The sequence below is a fragment of the Caretta caretta genome, chromosome 6, assembly GCF_965140235.1.
Source record: "Caretta caretta isolate rCarCar2 chromosome 6, rCarCar1.hap1, whole genome shotgun sequence".
NCBI classification, from domain to species: Eukaryota; Metazoa; Chordata; order Testudines; family Cheloniidae; genus Caretta; species Caretta caretta.
The window spans coordinates 61,441,518-61,462,004 of record NC_134211.1 but is presented as its reverse complement, the minus strand read 5'-3'; the positions used below and the strand labels follow the sequence as shown (position 1 = coordinate 61,462,004).

The 20,487-nt window shown below is 40.7% G+C and overlaps 1 protein-coding gene across 6 annotated transcripts in view; it reads right to left on the bottom strand.

Moving 5' to 3' along the window:
- PALS1 (protein associated with LIN7 1, MAGUK p55 family member) overlaps window positions 1-20,487 on the bottom strand; it is a 140,698-nt gene that overhangs the window by 87,376 nt on the left and 32,835 nt on the right. The window contains exon 2 of one of the 6 annotated variants that reach the window (XM_075129632.1): window positions 18,656-18,753. The exons of the other annotated variants lie outside the window; for them this stretch is intronic. The gene's annotated coding sequence lies outside the window, so the exon portion shown is untranslated. The remainder of the gene's footprint in view (window positions 1-18,655; window positions 18,754-20,487) is intronic. 6 annotated transcript variants of the gene reach the window in all.

Below are 20,487 nucleotides of genomic sequence, written 5' to 3'. Positions count from 1 at the left end.
TGCAGGTTGGGACAGGACAAAAAAAAAGTCCCGAGCATGACTTATTTGTTCCTTTTAATTAGAATATCTTTGATATTGAACTGATTTTTTTTTCTTGAATATCCAGTTAACTCAGTTTAAATGAGTAAATATCTCATGGAGCTTTTAGACATACCAAAAGGTTTTAACATTCTGCAGATCTTGAAAATTTTACTGAGAATGGACCTAAATTAAAACAAAGAAGGGTTAACTTGTAAGGAAAGGAAGAAAAGAATTAGGAGTGCTGCTGCGTTCCAAGAAGTGTTTGTATAAAGAGAAATTGAAGAATTGTAACGAACAGTGTAACAAATTTCACTAGTCTCCATGCAAACTGGAGACATTTCAAATCTTTGCAATGACTATGGCTAGATTGGATATTAGCTCGGTGCAAAAACTGAGGCCAACTGTGCAAGATGTATAGCAACAGGCACTCCCAGGATCACAGATCAGAATAGAATCCAGATTCCTCTGGAATGTTAGAGTTCAGTGGAAATCACTAAGCTGTCAAGATTTAAGAATCATGAACTACTTGATGTAAATAAAGCAAACAAAACTCCAAATGCTTATCTGGAGGTTCAGTGATAGTAGCTAAAAAAGTGCAGGCAAAATGTTGTCAAGCCTTCACTGTCAACATGAAAAGACCCAAAGAGCTACAGTTTACTTCCCTATGGAAAAAACTGTAACCAAGACATTTAATATGGGAAGGATGGCCCCATTAAGACCTATCAAGCCATGGCTAGGTCATTTGGACGAATATGAAGCAATTTGTGGTTGTCACCTGTCTCCATGGGCTGTCTCTGTAGTGAAGATGGACAGAGGACACCTTTAGTTACAGGCTAAATTTGGCTTGTGGATTTTGTGGATCCAGATCTATTTTACTGTAGATCTGGAAGCATAAGTTGCCTTATGAAACAGTTTTAATTAAAAGTTAATTTTATTTTGATCAAGTAATTTTCACTTTAATACCACACTATGCATCCATTTTGGTAATTAGTGTAACTTAACATAACTTACTTTTTATTAAATGAATTTTTTAAATAGAGGGCATTGTCAAAGACTGATAAAATGGCATGCCGTTTTTTCTTAACCTTAGTTCCCCAACGTGACAAAGACAATAGTTTGGCTAAGACATTTTCAGTGCCTTGAAGTAGTGATGGAAGATTTTTAATTACTATTAACAATTGTAACAATAGGATCTCATTTCCAGTTATGTATTTGTCAAGTATCCAAAATTATGACACCAGCACAGATCAGACACTCATCTAGAACACTGGGATGTTATTTCCTCCTCTCGTTACTCCCTCTTACAACTGCCTTTGGACAGCAGCTGAAACTCCTCATATCAGATTAGCATTCCATTTCCATTCTCTGGAGCTGGACTATTTGTTTCTATAGCAACAGCTTTGTCAGCTAGCATGAAATTCATGCAAAGAGTTGAGGAAAGAACTTGCATCATACAATCAGGAATGCCTTTCCTCAGTCTGCTCACTCAGCTGCCCCTGTTTTTTAGGCAATACTGGTTAGTCTTCTAAACTTGTTACATAGAAAATTAGACCATTACTCAAATGCAGAGCCATAAAACTCCTTTCTGCTACCTATCAAGCTCAGTTGGCAGATGGCTAAAGACTCCCAGTAAGCAGCAGTAATTATACAATACCAATAAAACCTCTAAAGAGCAAAAAGAAAGGAAGTACTTGTGGCACCTTAGAGACTAACACAATTATTTGAGCATAAGCTTTCGTGAGCGACAGCTCACGTCATCGGATGCATTCAGTGGAAGTAGGCTGTAGCTCACGAAAGCTTATGCTCAAATAAATTTGTTAGTCTCTAAGGTGCCACAAGTACTCCTTTTCTTTTTGCGAATACAGACCAACACGGCTGCTACTCTGAAACCTCTAAAGAGCAGCGCTTAAACTATCTGCTCTACTTATGTCAATCATTTGAGACCACTTAAAGCCTGAATGATTCAAGTGAGTGAAATCAGTTTAAGAGATATGTAAGATACACAACAGTAGATTACTTTTAAGAATACACTTCAATTCCATTAAATTCAGCAATCCTTATTAGCATTTTTGAAAACCTGAAAAAACTGGATACTTTGGGGTTCCCCTCATAAAACAGAATAAAATTACAGCTCATTCACACAATAAGGCAAGACCACCACTAAGCTCTATATTCACTTTATATATAATCGGTCCTTACCATGATTTCTGTAAAGGATGGGGCAAGCAATGGTATGCATTAAACTAGGAAATTGAACCTTCTCTGACAATTGTCAGCAATGGGTCTCCTTGAACTGATGTAGAGCAGGGTGGATAAAAATAAACGTTTTTTTAAAAAAATCGGTTTTTTATTTAAATCCGATTTTTTTGATAAAATGCTTTTTGAGCAAAACCTATCTAAAGATAATTTGACTTAAGATACATTATAGCTCAAAGATATCTCATCATGGAATAGGGATTATAAATTCTAATTCTATAGTATGAGACAATATAGTCATGTAATGTTTAAGAAAAGTTTTGTAAATAAATTCCAGTAGTTCATGGATTAGGGACCCAATCTTGTGGGGTTCCAGGGGCTTCTATATAGATTTAGGTTAATCTTTCTATCTACCCAATGGGACTCAGTGCTCAATCTAGAAGACACCATCAGAGATGCTTAGTTTTGCAGTTCTCAAACTGTGGATTTGTGTCTCCAAAGATAACATGCTTGTTAACAGCAAAAATGTTTTAAAATAAATGATATATAGAGGTGAGAAATAACAGACCACAACCCTATTGACCCTCTGCAAATTTGTGTACACAGATTACCTTACCTCTCTCTAAAAGTGTGACGTTTCAAAAAGTTCAATGAATAGAAAGATTGTTGGGGGCGGAATAGATCTGGACAAGGAGAAGAAGTCTGGAGATAAATATGAGAAGGGAGAGACAGGCAGTAGAAACAAAAGTTGAAACTGTTTGAGCAGCATATTCTAGAAGTCTTGAGGTCGTTCTGAGTGTAGCCTTCCCTGATTTGATATCTACCATACCATTCTCTCACTAGAAGGGAAAACCCAGTATGGGAATATTTTAATGAAGTTCCTCTACCTGTGAAGAATATGTATTAAGGTTATACCAACCAACAAGAATGCACTTTTATGTAGAAATCCATGATTAAATCGAGTCTTCCTAACTACTAATTTAAATCAAATCCATCCTGATGTGGAGGTTAGTTTAAATGATATACAGATAAGACAAGACTGCTGTACACGATTACAGGAAGGACAAGCCCTAGCAATAACTTTCTATTGAAGCGTTGAATAGTTTTGTTCCAGTAACAGTAGTAACTAAACTGTTTTCAAACCTGGTTCAGGGGGAATAGCTGCTGATCATGTCAGCAAAGAACTCCCTCTCTAAATATTTTAAAAATAGATCTTAAAATCCTTAGACAAAATAAAAAAGGTGTGAGAGAAAGAGAATATCCTGACAGAATTTCAGTAGAGCTGCCTACCACTATAGCTTTAAAAGAAAGCTCTGCAATTTCTCAATAGTTATTGACAACATTCTTGAAGTTTAGCTTTTAAAATTCACCATTTTGATATTGAAAATAAAGACTTGTGTCCATGTAATTAAGGCAAATTAGGAATTTAACATTGTGCCTTTTGACCTCTGTTTGCATTTTATCATCCTCTGTTTCCACCAACTAAGTTCGTCCCTAGCTTAACCCCTTTAGTGTGGCTTCCACACCTCACTAACGATAATGCAGCTAGTGCTCATAAGAGCTAATCTCTGTATTAAGTGAACAACAGTACAGCAGAGGGCAGTCTCCACAGTAATTAAAAGAAAGGGACTGGAAAGGACAAGAGATGGAGATGAACATGAAGGGCAAAGAAAAGTCTGTTCAGAGCAAAAGTTTTTATATTAACTAAAAGGAGCCCATATAAATGAACAATTATAAAGCTTATTAAGTGTCAGAAACCACCACCCACCCACCCCCCGCCATGTAGTTCATATATGTTCATTACCTTGGGCTGCTTTGCTAGCTTGCACCATGGTACAGTAACAGGATGAAAATGTGTGCACATACAACTAAACATCTAGTTTCACCATTGAACTCTCTGCCATACCAGCCCCTTGCTCTACCATCAATATATTGTAGATTGCAGTGGAGAACAAGTGCCATTCTAACAATCCAAATTAAAAGAAAAATGCTCCACTGAATTTTCGCTTTTCCTTCATTCTTATAGCACATATCCCAATTTGGAAAGCCTCAGAGCAGAAGGGCACTATATAAACAGTAAAGAAATTCTTAGAATTCCCACTGGATGTTAACAGATCTCAGAGGAAAACTAGCAGCTTGAAAACAGTCAAGTTATTTTCTTATCACTTCACACAGATAGTTAAGACTTCAAATTTCATTGACTGAAAAGTAAACATGTCTGTTCCAGTTTCAAACTGTGGTTGCATTCTCTCAGAAAGATTAAAATTAAATAGTGTTGCTGTTCTGGTTACCTAAAGGTATTTCTCTGCATTCTGCTTGTCCTGTTCTGGACTATTTTGTCAGGGTATTATTTTTATTCCCTTGTTTTTAATGTCTGACTCTCACTTATCTTATGTAAAGTTTTGTCCATTCATACAAACTATTTAAAATGTTGTCGGTACACCAAAGAGAGATTGTGAGTTGGAACTAAGACTACGCACATTTATTACAAGTTCAAATCAAAATATAATATGAATATCTAATTTGAAATCTAGAATTAATACAGAAGGGCACTAGTCTAGTCCTTGACTAGTATTGTTTACTGTTGAGTGCTGTGATACTGTGCACAAACAGGTTTTGTTCCTTCAAACTGGTAGATGAATCTGGTAAAACAGCTACATTTGGGCCATTTACTCATATCTACATCAAGTCTTGGGAATGTGCTTTGCTGAATGTGTGTGCATGGGCTTATTTTAAAGTTTGTTATGGAAATCCACACTTCCACAAGACAGTAAGAACAGCATTTCCACTGAAAGCAATACAGCATATCCTGAATGAGAAGAGGCTTGGTGTTTTGTTAAACATATTAATCATCATTTGTTGTGGATATGATGCAATTTAAGTGTAATATTAGAGATTACCACTGACATACAACACTTCTTCTCATTCAATGCCTGTGTAAAACTGACTAGAAGATTGAGGGAAGTCAAGGCACTGAAAACCTGTAAATGGTGGTTGCTGTTATCTGGTGAGTCTGGCATCCATATCTTTAAAGGCAGCTTCAGGAATATAAATCCGATTTTCCTGCAGCTTTGCCTCCAAAGACCCTGACGTGTTTACTACTTCAAATCTGCCAGCCCATATGAGGAAGAGACAAAAAGAGCTAATGTTTTATTTAACTGCTGCAAGTTTCAGCAGCTTTTAACAATAATCCTTGAAAGACATTTGACTCATACTGAAAAGGAGTACTTGTGGCACCTTAGACTAACAAATTTGAGCATAAGCTTTCACTTCATCAGATGCTTGTAGCTCACGAAAGCTTATGCTCAAATAAATTTGTTAGTCTCTAAGGTGCCACAAGTACTCCTTTTCTTTTTGTGGATACAGACTAACGCGGCTGCTACTCAAACTTGACTCACAATGGTTATTAGGTAAATCATGAAACACTATCATGCCCTGATCAAACTGAAAATGCCCCTAACTTGGAATACATCTCCCGACTTAGTTTCTGCAGTATGTTCTAAAGGTGTGACAGCCAAGTGATCCATGTTTTTTATCCTTATTTTCAGTGCTCTGGCCTAGCTAATAATTACACCTGTCTCCATATAACTCAGTTTTCCTCAAAAGTCATGAGCAAAACTTTCAAATTGCCACTGTCTTTTGGGACTTAAATAATAAAATTTGAAGATACCTTTCAGAATGGATTAAAACTCTTTAAAGCCATAAATCTTTGAAATCCAAAATAGAAAACTCAAGGTTGCATGATTTACCCCTGGGGGAATTCTGTGCCACTGCATGCACTCAGAAAACATGTCATGTCCCCCCCGCCCAAGATTTCACTGCAGAAAGTGACAGGGAAGCCATGCGGTTTGGGGGGGGGGGGAGGTGGGCGAAGAGACATGACCCAGACTGGAGATGCCCATGGGGATAGTTGGTGGAGGGGTGGCACTGACCTCCCAAACAGAGGCAAGGTGGGGGGTACAGAGGGTCACATGCCACTGTCCCCCCCTCCCCATTTCTGCAAGCACAGAGCTGCCCAGATGAAGGAGGATGCTGCTTGGCTCTGCCGTTGCTGATTCTGCAACTGGACACTGCCTACTGGGTCCTAGTGCCAGTTGTGCTCCCCTTCTGTGTGCTGGGAGCCATCCTGTTTTCTGTGTAACAGTGACTGCCCATGGTGGGGTGGGGCATATGGCGAGGGGGATGGCGAGGAGGAGGAAATGGGAGAAGGAGCGTGGGGTGGGAGGAAGAGGCAGTGGGGAAGGGAAGGGAGATGGGGTGGGGAAGGGAGTAAGTGAATCGGGGGGAGAGTGGGAGCTTGGCTGCAGCTGGGACTCCCCTGTTAAGCTGTCCCATCAAGCACCCACCCCAACGAGCCCCACCTCCCCTGCACCTGGACCACCCCAACGAGCCCCCTCGCATCCAGAACCCCGAGACCCTGTGCATCCAGATCTCTCACTTAGCTGTCCACACTCAGATTGCCCCACACAGAACCCTGTAACCCCACTCCTGGATCCTCCCACACTAAGCTCCTCTACACTTGGATCCTACTGGGTTAAGCCTGCCTGCTCACACCTGGTGCTCCTGGCGCAGAGGGGCGGGGCTGCAGGGTGATCTCCCACCTCCGTGCAACCAGTGGCCTGTGCTCCCACTGCCATGCTGGTACCTCTACATTTATTTATTAATAAAATTTGCAGAATTTTAAAATATGTGCAGAATTTTTATTTTTTGGCACAGAATTCCCTTAGGAGTAATGGTTGGTATAGTACACAAAATGTGAGTATCTTGTCTAAACATGGCCTTAAATACTTTATACAGACCATATTCACTTCTGCACCATCTACATTCTAACCAGAACTTTATTTAAGCTCTTTTGTTTTGATGCCCACAACTATTATTTCCTGTAAAATACCATCAATTCCAAGTCTACTATGTCACAGATATAAGTTTTCCCTCCTGCACAAATCTGATGTAAACTGAGGACTTGTCTACACTTACAACACTGCACTGGTGCAGCTGTGCTGCTGTTCAGCTTAATGAAGATGCTACCTACTGTGATGGGAGAGCTTCTTCCATCAGTATAGGTACTCCAGCTTTCCAACGGGTGGTAGCTATGTTGATGGGAGAAGCCACCTTGTTGACACAGCGCCATCTACATAGAGGATTAGGTCGGTGTAATTACGTTGCTATGGGGTGTAGATTTTCCACACTCCTGAGCGACAGTTATACTGACATAAGTTGGTAGTATATTCCAAGCCTGACTTTTGCTCTAGTACAGATCTGCAAGTGGATGCATCAACAAGTAAAAAAATCACAAATCTAACTTTAAAGTCTTTCATTTCATGGATATAAATAGATTCTGATCCACGATTAATGCTATCTTGTAAATTCCAGAGTATTTTAGAATTTTTTTAAGTGAAATGTTTAGCTACTGCACAAATAGCACTAACGTGGCAAACATTAGGATCTCCCCAGGTTCCATTTTGTGGAACTATCGAGTGCTAGAAGCTTCTTTTAAATGAAAGAGGGAGATTCTCTGCTGCATCTTACATCCAAGAGTTCTGAAGGCCCTTAAGAATAAGGTTGTTGAGTAGTGATCAGAAATGTGCACTCATGAAAATCCAGGTGGATTGACTTAAATCAAAATTATTTACGTTACCAATTTTAAGCATGATTTATTATCAGCAAGCAGGAAACTATGATTGAAATAATTAATCTTGTTTTGCATTTCTACTTTTTATTTTCCAAAAGATTTATTTTCTCACTGATTGGGATAACCATTAAAACAAGCTGATTCACAAATAAATGTAGCCTCTACACTAAATTTGGTACTTTTCCTAACCAGGAGGATACACTCTATCTATAAAAAATTATTTAAGCTATTTGCACAAAATCATCATTTTGAAGTCTTTTTTTGTTAGATAAGTAAAAACCATCTTAAATGTATTGGATACGCAAGAAGAAAAGTAAGTTTATCAAAACAGGTTTTGAATATAAAAACTGATTTATCAAATAAAGGAAGTACATTAACTGTAGTTAGTGAATTGACAAATTATTTCTGGTCACCAGGGGATGATTTTCAAAGAATTTAGTTGCTGAAAGATGTAGACAGATACCTAGAGGGATTTTTAAAATTACCTAAAGATGCAGATAAGTGCCTTCTTAAGTGCCTAAAACACCTTTAAAAAAAACTGGCTCATGTCCTTCATGTTTTTTCAACTAATAGCTCTCTTCCCCATCTACTTTTTATTGATTTAAAAAAAGGAAAACAAGGTTTCTTGCTTTTTCAACTTCCAGTTTCACAACTCTGAATGATCTAATCCAAGCGAAGAAAATATTTTCTCTGCATCTGATACACTGAAACCAAAAGTAATAAAGACAAAAGCTTTTCTGGGCAACAGAAATGGAAAGTACTTACATTTGGACAAATGTAAAATACCAGCACTTGCTCTACTGTAATGACTGAAAATAAACACTTAAGTAAGCTTGAGATAACCTCTAAAGTTAAAGTATTCCCCGATTCCACATATCCAATTAAAAAGCATCACAAACACATCCAAATTTGAGGAGTGCTCATTAATGCCGCTTTTTTAAAAATTTAAATGATTAAGATATTATAATAAATTTAGTCCTCAACACAGTTTGTCATGATTTCAAATTTAGTTTTAAAACTTTTTAAAAAAAGAAAAATGTATATAATTTAAATACAAAAATCAAACTTAAAAACACATTGATTTTTTTTAAAGCAACTTTTATTCACCCTGATTAAAATAAACTAATATACAGGAAGTTATCAAGTGCTGTACCTACAATTCTGGGAAGGCACTGGGGCAATCAGAGAATTACAGACTAGTAAACTTTCATTCTGTACCTATTAAATTTATTGAAACAATAATCAGAATACATGATTAGAAGATCATGATATGACAGGGTCTGACTAACATAGCTCATCTCTAGGAAAATATTAGCATATGAGAATGCCTCTAGATAACCATGACAGCAAGGAAGAGAGTCAAAATACCTACAATTAATACTGTGGCTTCTGAAGAAAAAGATACATATTATTATACAACCAATGTTTTACATCATCAGACATATGGACAAAAACTAGAAAATTAAATGTTTATTAACTATACATCCCCATATCCTCCTTTAGTGCATCCTCATGCTTTTGTCCAGTAGGTTTAGGCCAAGAGAAAATATTCTACTAGATGGTTTATCATTATTTAGTATAGAGGGAATTTTATAGGTTTAGACACAAGCTAAACCAGGACTGGCAACATTCCCATTATATTTGTATTTCCAGCTTCATAACTAAGCTAAGCTATATGGTTAAAAAAGCAGACAGAAACCCAACTTACAAAGATATTATCCTTCCAAATATCGAAACAGGAAGACATTATGGGACACATTTTACATCCAATTTTGAACAATGCTCTATACTAGGGATAGTGAACAGGCGGACTGCATGCCAAATCCGGACCACTAGACTCTTTTGAACGGACCCCAAAATCTTTTTATTTACTTATCATCATCATCAACACTTTCTCTGGCATCTGGACATTGACTATACCTTGACTAAGAAATTTGAACCTTTACAAAAAATAATTGATTACCCCAGATCTATACAAGGATTAGCTGCTTCTGATGTCAAGACAGAAGAACGGTCAGAGGCTTGTGTCTATGCTAGTACTCGTTCTATGACAATATATAATACTATATATGGATATCTTATTCCAGTCAGTTGGATATCTAAAACTGAGCTCAACAGATAAGTGCTGGAGAAACTGGGCAAGTAAAATCTCTAGAACATATTGAATAGCATTTCCCAAAAATAATGGGATAAAATTAAGGTGGTTCAATAGCTCACCAATATGAAGGTTATACTGCAACCTGAAGAAATTTTGGAACTATGTAACCAAAAATTAGAAGGGCAAAAAAAAGGTATGTATTTTTAACCACAAAGTATATAGCTGTAAATGTATGGAAGAGCCCAATGACTCATCTTATAATCAACTGCTGGAGATGGAAGAAGAGTAACTTATGCTTTTAAAGAACAAAATATTTTTAAGTACAGATGTATTTTTTTGGACTACCTGTCCAAACATTCTTACCAGAAAGTTGCACAGAAGAGACATCCAGAACAAGAGAAGAAGTCTGATGAATAGCTATTTATACTTCATCAGGTTTCTTGGAACACTTTTAATGGTTCTGAACTAGCATACATTGATTCTACTGACCTACTGAACATTGTAAAAAATTAAGGAGTACTGTGACTGCCTCAGAACTCAACATGTGCTACTACATTGTTTCACGGTCTCTGTGTATATAATGTCTTCATCGGATGCATACTGTGGAAACTGCAGAAGTGAGCTGTAGCTCACGAAAGCTTATGCTCAAATAAATTGGTTAGTCTCTAAGGTGCCACAAGTACTCCTTTTCTATGTGCTACTACTGCTGCTTTGGAGGTGGTAGGAGCACAGCCTAAGAATATTCAGTTATTTTGGCATGCTGCCAAAATTTTCCCTGAGAAATGCAAGTAACAGAAGGGAAATGGTGATTGTCCAAAGCTTCTCTCAGCAAAAACCAAACAGCATTTCATGGAACAAAGAAAGGGCATGTCTGCATCCTGAGGGCTTTCATCCCAAGTTTAAAAGTCCTGCTGCAAACAATGGAGATGTTAGAGTTTCTCCCACCCTCCCTTCCCAGCAAAAAAAAAAAAAAAAGTTTGCAAGACTTTTATAATGCAAAACATTAGGCAATCTAAGCATAGGGGTTTAATTACTTCCCTATAACAGAAATTGGTCCAATAAAAAGTATTATCTCACCCACCTTATCTTCCCTATAATAAAGGAGGCCTGAAAGTCATCACATAATCCATTCAAACCAATTTTTTTTCCTCCCTGGGAAATGAATGACCAACTACATCTTTAGCCTACAGACACTCATTAACATACAAATAAAAAACAAAACAAGGAAAATATCTACCTGCTTCATAGACTCAAAAAACCCTTTAACACAATCTGGCCCTGAGAATTGGACCTTAAAAATTTGCTGCAAAACAGAAGTGGTGGAAAACAGGGTTGGCAATTTCTTGGGAAAAACTAGTTCTAGGGCAGGGCATTGGTAAATACTGGATTAAACTGGGAAAAAAATAATTGCATCAGGATCCAGCAAGTTCAGCAAGCATAGAACAAATCTTTACAAAAAAAACTTTGGAAGCCGCCATTCAAAACTCAGGAATAGGCTTGGTCTATCCACTACACTAAAGATGGTTTTCTGCTACAAACTGCTGCATGGCCAATTGAACCTGGATTGGTAGTCTGCAACCCCACATGCTTCTGACTGCTTAATGCTCCAAGCCCACAACTCAGGCATTATTGTTTTCTTCACATAATCAAATGCTTTCAACTTTTGTTTATATAATATTGAAAACTGAAACGTGTCATGACATGTATAACTTTCTTGGAGAAAATACTGCATACAGACACGCTGATGTTCATTATTACAATTACATATATTGATATTACACCCACTGCAGTTTTACTTCTTATTTGTACAGTGCTAAAAAAAATCTACTGCCTTATGTAACTATGTAACTAAAATTAAGTGTAATGTAGTGTGCATTAATGAAGCAGTTTTTAAAATAAAAAATGCCTAAAACTGGACTAATTAGTTTTTCCTGGGATGGTTAAAACCATTATTTTTTTACCTCGTAAAAACTACCTCTGGTAAATACCATGCCATCACTGATGGAAAACCAGCTCCATTAAACCCCTGTACAGATCCATCAAATGCAGGATAAAAAAAAAGCACACCATAGACCTTCAAGCAAGACAGGGAGCAAACCAGGGATGTAACCTTAGCCCAAACTTCAACATTTACATCAATTACCTACCAATTGTACAGGAACAATTCCCAAACCAATGACTCCCCAAAAATGACAAAAATAATGTGTGCCGTCTGCTGATTTAGTCATACTATCACCTATATACGATCACCAAAGAAATATACACCTTCTAGAAACTTACTCTCTGAGTAAAACAGTTTAATTCTAGGTTTCAGAGTAACAGCCATGTTAGTCTGTATTCGCAAAAAGAAAAGGAGTACTTGTGGCACCTTAGAGACTAACCAATTTATTTGAGCATGAGCTTTCGTGAGCTACAGCATCCGATGAAGTGAGCTGTAGCTCACGAAAGCTCATGCTCAAATAAATTGGTTAGTCTCTAAGGTGCCACAAGTACTCCTTTTCTGTTAGTTTAATTCTACTTACTCTACTACATGGGAGTAAAGTCTGGGGCCTAACTTCAACTAATTACACTGATAAGAATAAAACCCTGATAGAAACCCTATATATTCAGGTCTGCAAACAAAATACCCCATGTGCAGAAGGAACTCCAGCAACAATGACTCCTGAGCAGAAGACCTGGGCTAATTCCCTTTGCTAATCAACATACAGCAAGAAACATTAGACTTCTAGTGTCATCTCCTCCAAAGCAGCAAATATTATTTCCACTGCAAAGCACTAGAAGATCAAAAACAAACCAAATGAGATCATCCACTTTTATATCATTGTTCATCAGGCATAAATTTTTTTTACTTGCAGTTCAGTGGAACATACAACCCCGCTCAAAGCCAAAAAATGGTCAAGATGCTAGACCCAGCACCAAAAACATCAATACAGAAGTCACTGGGAAGAGGAAGTTAAAAAAAAAAAAAAAAAAAAAGCAAATAAGCTAGACTGCTGCAGATCCTTACACAGGACTCAATACAATGAGATATACAAATTAGGCAGACTCTCACCAAATACAGAACCAGTGAACAGAAACTAGAAGCTGAGCGGCACAAAGCAGCAGTCTACACAAAGGCTATGTCTATACTTACCCTGCTACAGTGGCAGCGCTGCACCTGCACCACTGCAGACACTCACTAGAGCAAATGGAAGGGTTCTCCCGTCACTGTAGTTAATCCACCTCCGTAAGAAGCAGTAACTAGGGCAGTGGTCACCAACCGTTCAATCCCAGTTGACCGCGATGTCCAGCAGTGCAGTGTGGTGGCCACTAAGGCAGACCCCCTGCCTACTCCGACTCCATGCCGCCCCCAAAAGCGGCCAGAGCAGCCCTGCGACCAGGGGTCTCCCTCTGCATGCTGTTCCTGCCTGCAAGCACTGTCCCTGCAGCTCCCATTGGCTGCGAGAGCTGCGGGGGCGATGCTTGCAGAGAGGGGCAGCATGAAGGGCTGCAGGGGCGCATTGGCCCCTTTCAGGACCAGCATTGGGCCAGGGTAGGCAGGGAGCCCGCCTTAGCCTCGCTGCACCCGCCAACTGGGAGCTGCCGGAGGATGTGCTGCCGAACAAGAGGCTGCACCCCAACCCCCATCCTTAAACTCCCTCCCTTAGCCAGCACCCCATACACCCTCCTATACCCCAAACCTCCTCCTGCATCCCAAATCCCTAGCCCTGAGCCCCGTCACAGAGCCAGCACCCCATATCCCCTCCTGCACCTGGAAACCCCTCCTGCACCCCAATCTCCAGCCCTGACCCCCTTCCCAGAGCCAGCATCCCCAACACTCTGCCCCAGCCTAGAGCCCCCTCCCAGAGCCCATACCCTGCACCCCAACACACTGACCCAGTCAGAGCCTCCTCCAGGACCCAAACTCCCTCCTAGAGCTTGCACTCCTCACCACCTCCTGCACCCCAACCCCCTGCTCCAGGCTCAGCCCAGAGCCACCTCTCACACTGCAAACCCCTCGGCGCCAGCCCATACCCCACCCCCTTGCCCCAGCCCGGTGAAAGTGACTGAGGGTGGGGAGAGTGAACGACGGAGAGGGGGAGCAATGGAGTGAGTGGAGTGGAGCTTTGGGGAAGGGGCAGGGCAGATCCTGGGTTTCCCTAAGATTCAAAAAGTCATCTTGGGCGTAAAATGTTTGGAGGCCACTGTGCTAGGGTGATGGAAAAATTCTTCTGTCAACCTAGCACTGGCTTCATTGCGGGTTAGGCTAGTTTAACCACTTTTCCTGGGGCGTGGTTTTTTTCATACCCCTGAGCAACATAGCTGGGTTGACCTAACTTTTTAGTGTAGACCTGGCCAAGAGAGGACTCTCTGATCAGCCAGTATAACAGAGACACTTCCTACTCCAGTTTCCAAAAAAAGGAGGAAGAGGAATATTTCCTCAAATTATCAGGAATCACAGAAGATAACTCCTTAGACAGTGATAATAGAAAAAATATGATTTAACCAAGTCTTTTCCCTACACTTTAGCAAGGCTCTTGTAGCTTAAATACTAATTAAATTTTAGTGATTTAAGGTTGGAAGTTTTAAATATTGCTCGATTTTTGTTATAAAAATTTAAGTCCTTTTCTCACAGATCCTATGATGGCTGGAGAACCAATGAAATGAACATCACTATAAAGAGCAAAAGGGATTTTTAGCCAGACTGCTTAAAACTTGTTAACAATATTTAATTTCAATGAATAACTGGGCAAAAAGTAAAAAACCTTAAATTAATGAATGAAAAACTAATATACAATTTCTGGAACTCTTGACATGTTCTGCAGAAAGATCAAAATATTCCCCAATAGGTCTAAAAACAAGAAAAAAAATCCCTTCTCCACGAATAAGTAATGGAAACCCAAAAGACCTGCTTGTGGGGATACTGAAACTCTGATCCTTGTACCTTCTGCCTCATGTAAGAATGGTAGAGGTCTTATATGTTCCCCAACAGATTTTCAAGTACGAACTCTATTCACCCATCTAAAACATGCAACAGTCCAACTGGCACTAAAGAAACTTTATTCCAGCAACTTTATAAGCCACAACATAGCTTCCAACTCTTTCCTCTCATCAAGCTGATTGAAAACCTAGCTAAAAATAGTCTTCAATGCCACCTCTCTGGTGGATTCCCGAGACAGTATTGGTCACTCTGATGGATGACTTCTTTTTTGTAGAAGAAAATGTCCATATTTATCTGGCTGAACCCCATTGTTGCTCTTAATGCTATTGGCCAAACTCTGTCCCACCTCCTGGAGGCAGCAGAGGTGAATGGAAATGCCTGCAAACAGTGAGATCTTTCTTCCTAGACCAAACCTAAATGGGTTTATTAGAAGTAACTGCAACTATGAATTTTTATCCTCTATTCTTGGCTACTGCAACTGTCTATATCTAGGAATGAAATCACATACACCTCTATCCTGATATAATGCGGTTCACGGGAGCCAAAAAATCTTACCGTGTTATAGGTGAAACCACATTATATCAAACTTGCTTTGTCCTCGGGAATTTCCATTATTAATACAGTATTTGACACAAGTTTTATTCTTGGTATTGTTTTAGAAAGGGCGCATCTGATGTTGTCCTTCACATCAAGTCCGGGGTCGGGGCTCGCAGCCCAGCGCACCGGGGCCAGGGCTCGCAGCCACGTGTCCCTGTTGGGGCTCACAGCCCAGAGCAGGGGTCGGGGTCAGGGCTCACAGCTGCACGCTGGGGCTCGGGCTCGTAGTCCCGCAACTCCACAGAGGGGTCGGGGCTTGCAGTCATGCGTCGCGGTCGGGTCTCACAGCCCCGTGCAGGGATCGGGACTTGCAACTTGCAGCCGTACGCTGGGGTTGGGGCTCGCGACCCCCACAGAACAAGTCACAACCCCCCCAGTTTGAAAACCAATGTTGTAGACGAGACAGAAAACCATTTTTGCTTTACCGCGTTATATCCGAATGCGTGTTATATCAGGGTAGAGGTGTATCTTGAGAATGCTCCAGTTGGTTCAGAATGCAGCACTCCTCCTGCTCAACACAGGTTACTCAAATACCCCAACTCTTTGGACTCACTCCTCAGTGAGCGCAGAGTCCAGTTTAAGGTTGTTGTTCCAATTGTCAAAGCCTTGTATGGTCCTAACCATCAGAGACTCTTTTCACAACCATACCAGCTACCTACTTTCCACTACAACGTCAACCAATAGTGGGGAGACTTGTGACTGCAAGAGAAAGAATCAGGAGTACAGAACTCACTGACAGGGAAAATAAAAATGACTGACTAACCAACCCTTATCAATTTCTGTAAAAGTGCAAAACTCACTTCTTCAGTCAAGTTTTCTTCTCAAGAGTACCCCTATTCCAACATATCTAATTAAAAAAAACCTCAACAAATCTGCCTTTTGCCAGAAGGGAAGGAAGAAATTGGTAAGAAATGTACGAGGTACTCAGAAGCCAGTCCTGCTTCTTGAGAGAAAGCTGGTATCATTGATCTAGTTGGCAGCCGGTATCAAGTGGAGTACCCCAAGGGTCAGTCCTGGGGCCGGTTTTGTTCAATATCTTCATAAATGATCTGGAGGATGGTGTGGATTGCACTCTCAGCAAATTTGCGGATGATACTAAACTGGGAGGAGTGGTAGATACGCTGGAGGGGAGGGATAGGATACAGAAAGACCTGGACAAATTGGAGGATTGGGCCAAAAGAAATCTGATGAGGTTTAATAAGGATAAGTGCAGGGTCCTGCACTTAGGACGGAAGAACCCAATGCACAGCTACAGACTAGGGACCGAATGGCTAGGCAGCAGTTCTGCGGAAAAGGACCTAGGGGTGACAGTGGACGAGAAGCTGGATATGAGTCAGCAGTGTGCCCTTGTTGCCAAGAAGGCCAATGGCATTTTGGGATGTATAAGTAGGGGCATAGCGAGCAGATCGAGGGACGTGATTGTTCCCCTCTATTCGACATTGGTGAGGCCTCATCTGGAGTACTGTGTCCAGTTTTGGGCCCCACACTTCAAGAAGGATGTGGATAAATTGAGAGAGTCCAGCGAAGGGCAACAAAAATGATTAGGGGTCTGGAACACATGACTTATGAGGAGAGGCTGAGGGAGCTGGGATTGTTTAGCCTGCAGAAGAGAAGAATGAGGGGGGATTTGATAGCTGCTTTCAACTACCTGAAAGGGGGTTCCAAAGAGGATGGCTCTAGACTGTTCTCAATGGTAGCAGATGACAGAACGAGGAGTAATGGTCTCAAGTTGCAGTGGGGGAGGTTTAGATTGGATATTAGGAAAAACTTTTTCACTAAGAGGGTGGTGAAACACTGGAATGCGTTACCTAGGGAGGTGGTAGAATCTCCTTCCTTAGAGGTTTTTAAGGTCAGGCTTGACAAAGCCCTGGCTGGGATGATTTAACTGGGAATTGGTCCTGCTTTGAGCAGGGGGTTGGACTAGATGACCTTCTGGGGTCCCTTCCAACCCTGATATTCTATGATTCTATGATCAAATTCAATGAAGTTGGAACTGAAAGAATGGGAGATAACTATGGCTGTGTCTATATTACAGCCAATGTCTACATAACTTACGTTGCTCAGGGGTGTGAATAAACCACCCCCTTGAGTGACATAAGTGCTGACATAGTGCTCATATGCACAGCTTCTGCCATTTGCAGAAGTGATTTTATTATGCCAATGGGAGAGTTCTTTCCCAACAGCATAGTGTATCTTCACCAGACGTGCTGAAGCAGCAGCCCTGTACGTGTAGACATGTCCTATGTCACCTAATTATACCATAGAGGCCTATCCTGCCCCTCCAGTAACAGCATGCGATAGATTTGAACTGCTCTTTTTTGTATTTTTCATTACATATAATGAGACAGGGAAAAATTTCTTGAATTGGTGAATGTAGGATAAATTTGCATTTTAATAGCTCAGTGAAGTAAACAGGATAGATATTTATACCAAGCAGAGGTAATCATAACAATTTCAAAAACTGTTTTACTGAGCAACACTTCGAACAAGACTCGTGTATATATACACATATATACACACACACACACTTCAAAAAGAAATACCTAATGTAGGAATAAGTTTGTACAAGTCCCACATGACAGGGATACTAGATGTAAACAAGTTTATTTTCATTAAACAAATGTTTAAATCTCAATGTTTCCTTAAACAGAACAGTTTCCTTCTTTCTACAACTTCCACCAATACTTTAAACTCAATCCCACATATTTCAGAGTTGGGAAGGGAGAATTCCAAAAATAAACCTTATGACATAAACCTAAAACAATGTCACCATAAGGCAACACCCACTTGAGGTAGGAGTACCTTCATTAATCATCTTTTTAGTTTCATGCCGAAAGAATCAACATAGTACTGTAGAAGTTTAAGCCTCATAAGAACACAATGATGCTATCCATTTGAAGATAAACAGCTATTAAATTCAAAAACCTTAGAGCCAGAATTCCTTCATTACGCTAATCTAATAATATAAGCTGGATATCTGGCAGTTGTATGTTGGGTTACTGAGTAATGCCTTCAGTAAATGGGGCTTTAACAAGTTTTACTACATTAATCCTTTGAATGAAAAGGGCCAAAGAACTCTGGACATGTCTCCTTTAAAAAAAGTTAATTTTATGTGTGTCTACAGCTCTGGATAGATGTATTTTTATATACCAAAGCCAAAAAGGGGGGGGGGGGGGGATTATTTACTTACCTTGTAATCCTGCTTCTTTGAAGGCATCATTTTACTAGATTCTCCCTGCTTGGGTCTCACATCTCCAGCATTAATCATGCAGACTGATGTGCTTTGCACTAGAATTGAGGCCCAAGAGTGGAAATGTTATGACTGTTCAGTGTTGTCATTTTATATTAGTTGTCCTGCATTATGTTATGGATAGTACCAAAATATTCTATTAAACTGTAGCATGCTGTCCCCTGGAAGCTTGATTAGAACATTTACATCCCATGAAGCTATTTCAATGAATGGAAATTTGTAATATTAAACAAATATCCTGTGGCTCTACACATTTGTAATCCTGGTAAATATTGCTGTGGACACAGCAAAGGGTCCAAATATTGTCTAATAATTTTAATGAAAAGAAAGCCACATGAGCGCCAAGCCAATTATCGTCTATTTGTATTTGTGCATTTGGTTTTTCTTCCCTAAGACTAGCACCTTATATTTGTCTTTGTTGAATTTCACTGTTGTCACCTATAGTCCAGTTCTCCAGTTTATCAAGATCCCTCTGAACTTTAGCTCTATCCTTCAAAGTGCTGGCAGGCCTCTCCCCCCAGGTTTGTGTCATCTGCAAATTTGATGAGTATGTGCTCTATTCCTACATCCAGGTCATTAAAGATGTTAACACCTGACCAAGAACAGATTCCTGTGGAACCTCACTTGAGACCGCCCCTCCAATCAGACATCATTTCATTAATAATTACTCTTTGTTTGCGACAGGTTTCAGAGTAACAGCCGTGTTAGTCTGTATTCGCAAAAAGAAAAGAGTACTTGTGGCACCTTAGAGACTAACCAATTTATTTGAGCATGAGCTTTCGTGAGCTACAGCATCCGATGAAGTGAGCTGTAGCTCACGAAAGCTCATGCTCAAATAAATTGGTTAGTCTCTAAGGTGCCACAAGTACTCCTTTTCTCTTTGTTTGTGGTTGTTTAACCAATTATGTATCCACTTAATGACAGTTCTGTTGAGTCTGCATTTCTCCAGGTTACTCATCAAAATGTCATGTGGGACTGTGTCAAAAGCCTTGCTGAAGTCCAGGTATATTATGTCCACCACATTCTTCTTATCCACCAAACCAGATCCCTGTCAAAGAAGGAAATCAAGCTGGTTTGACATGGATTTGTTTTTGGTAAACCCATGCTGGCTGCTAGTGATTACCCCTTCACGTTCCAGGTATTTGCAAATTGAATGTTTTATACATTGCTCTCGTACAGAGGTGGGCAAACTACAGCCAGCGGGACCTGCCCGGCCCCTGAGCTCCTGGCCCGCAAGACTAGGCCCTGGCCCCTCCCCTGTTGGGCCCCTCCCCCGCAGCCTCAGCTCACTGAGCCACTGGCGCAATGCTCTGGGCAGCGGGGCTGGGTGCTCCTGGGACAGCGCAGCTGCAGAGCCCAGCCTGAGCCGGTGCTCTGTGCTGCGCGGTGGCACGGCTGTAGCACCGCCAGCCACCTGTTCGCCAGGCAGCGCAGTAAAGGGGAGGGGGGGTTGGATAGAGGGCAGGGAAGTTCAGGGGTGGTGGTGGTGTTCGGGGGCAGGAGTGTGGATAGGGGTCGGTGTGGTAAGAGGGCAGGGAACCGGGGGGTTGAATGGGGGTAGGGGTCCTGTGGGGGGGGCAGTCAGGAAGAAGGGGGGGGTTGGATGGAGTGGTGAGGGGCAGGGGTTCCAGGGGCGGTCAGGGAGAAGGGGTGGTTGATGGGGCAGGGGGGAGTCAGGAATGAGAGGAGGGGTTAGATGGGGCAGTGGAGGATCCAGGGTGGTCAGGGGACAGGAAGAAGGGGGGTCAGATAGGGGTCAGGGGCTGGGCCAC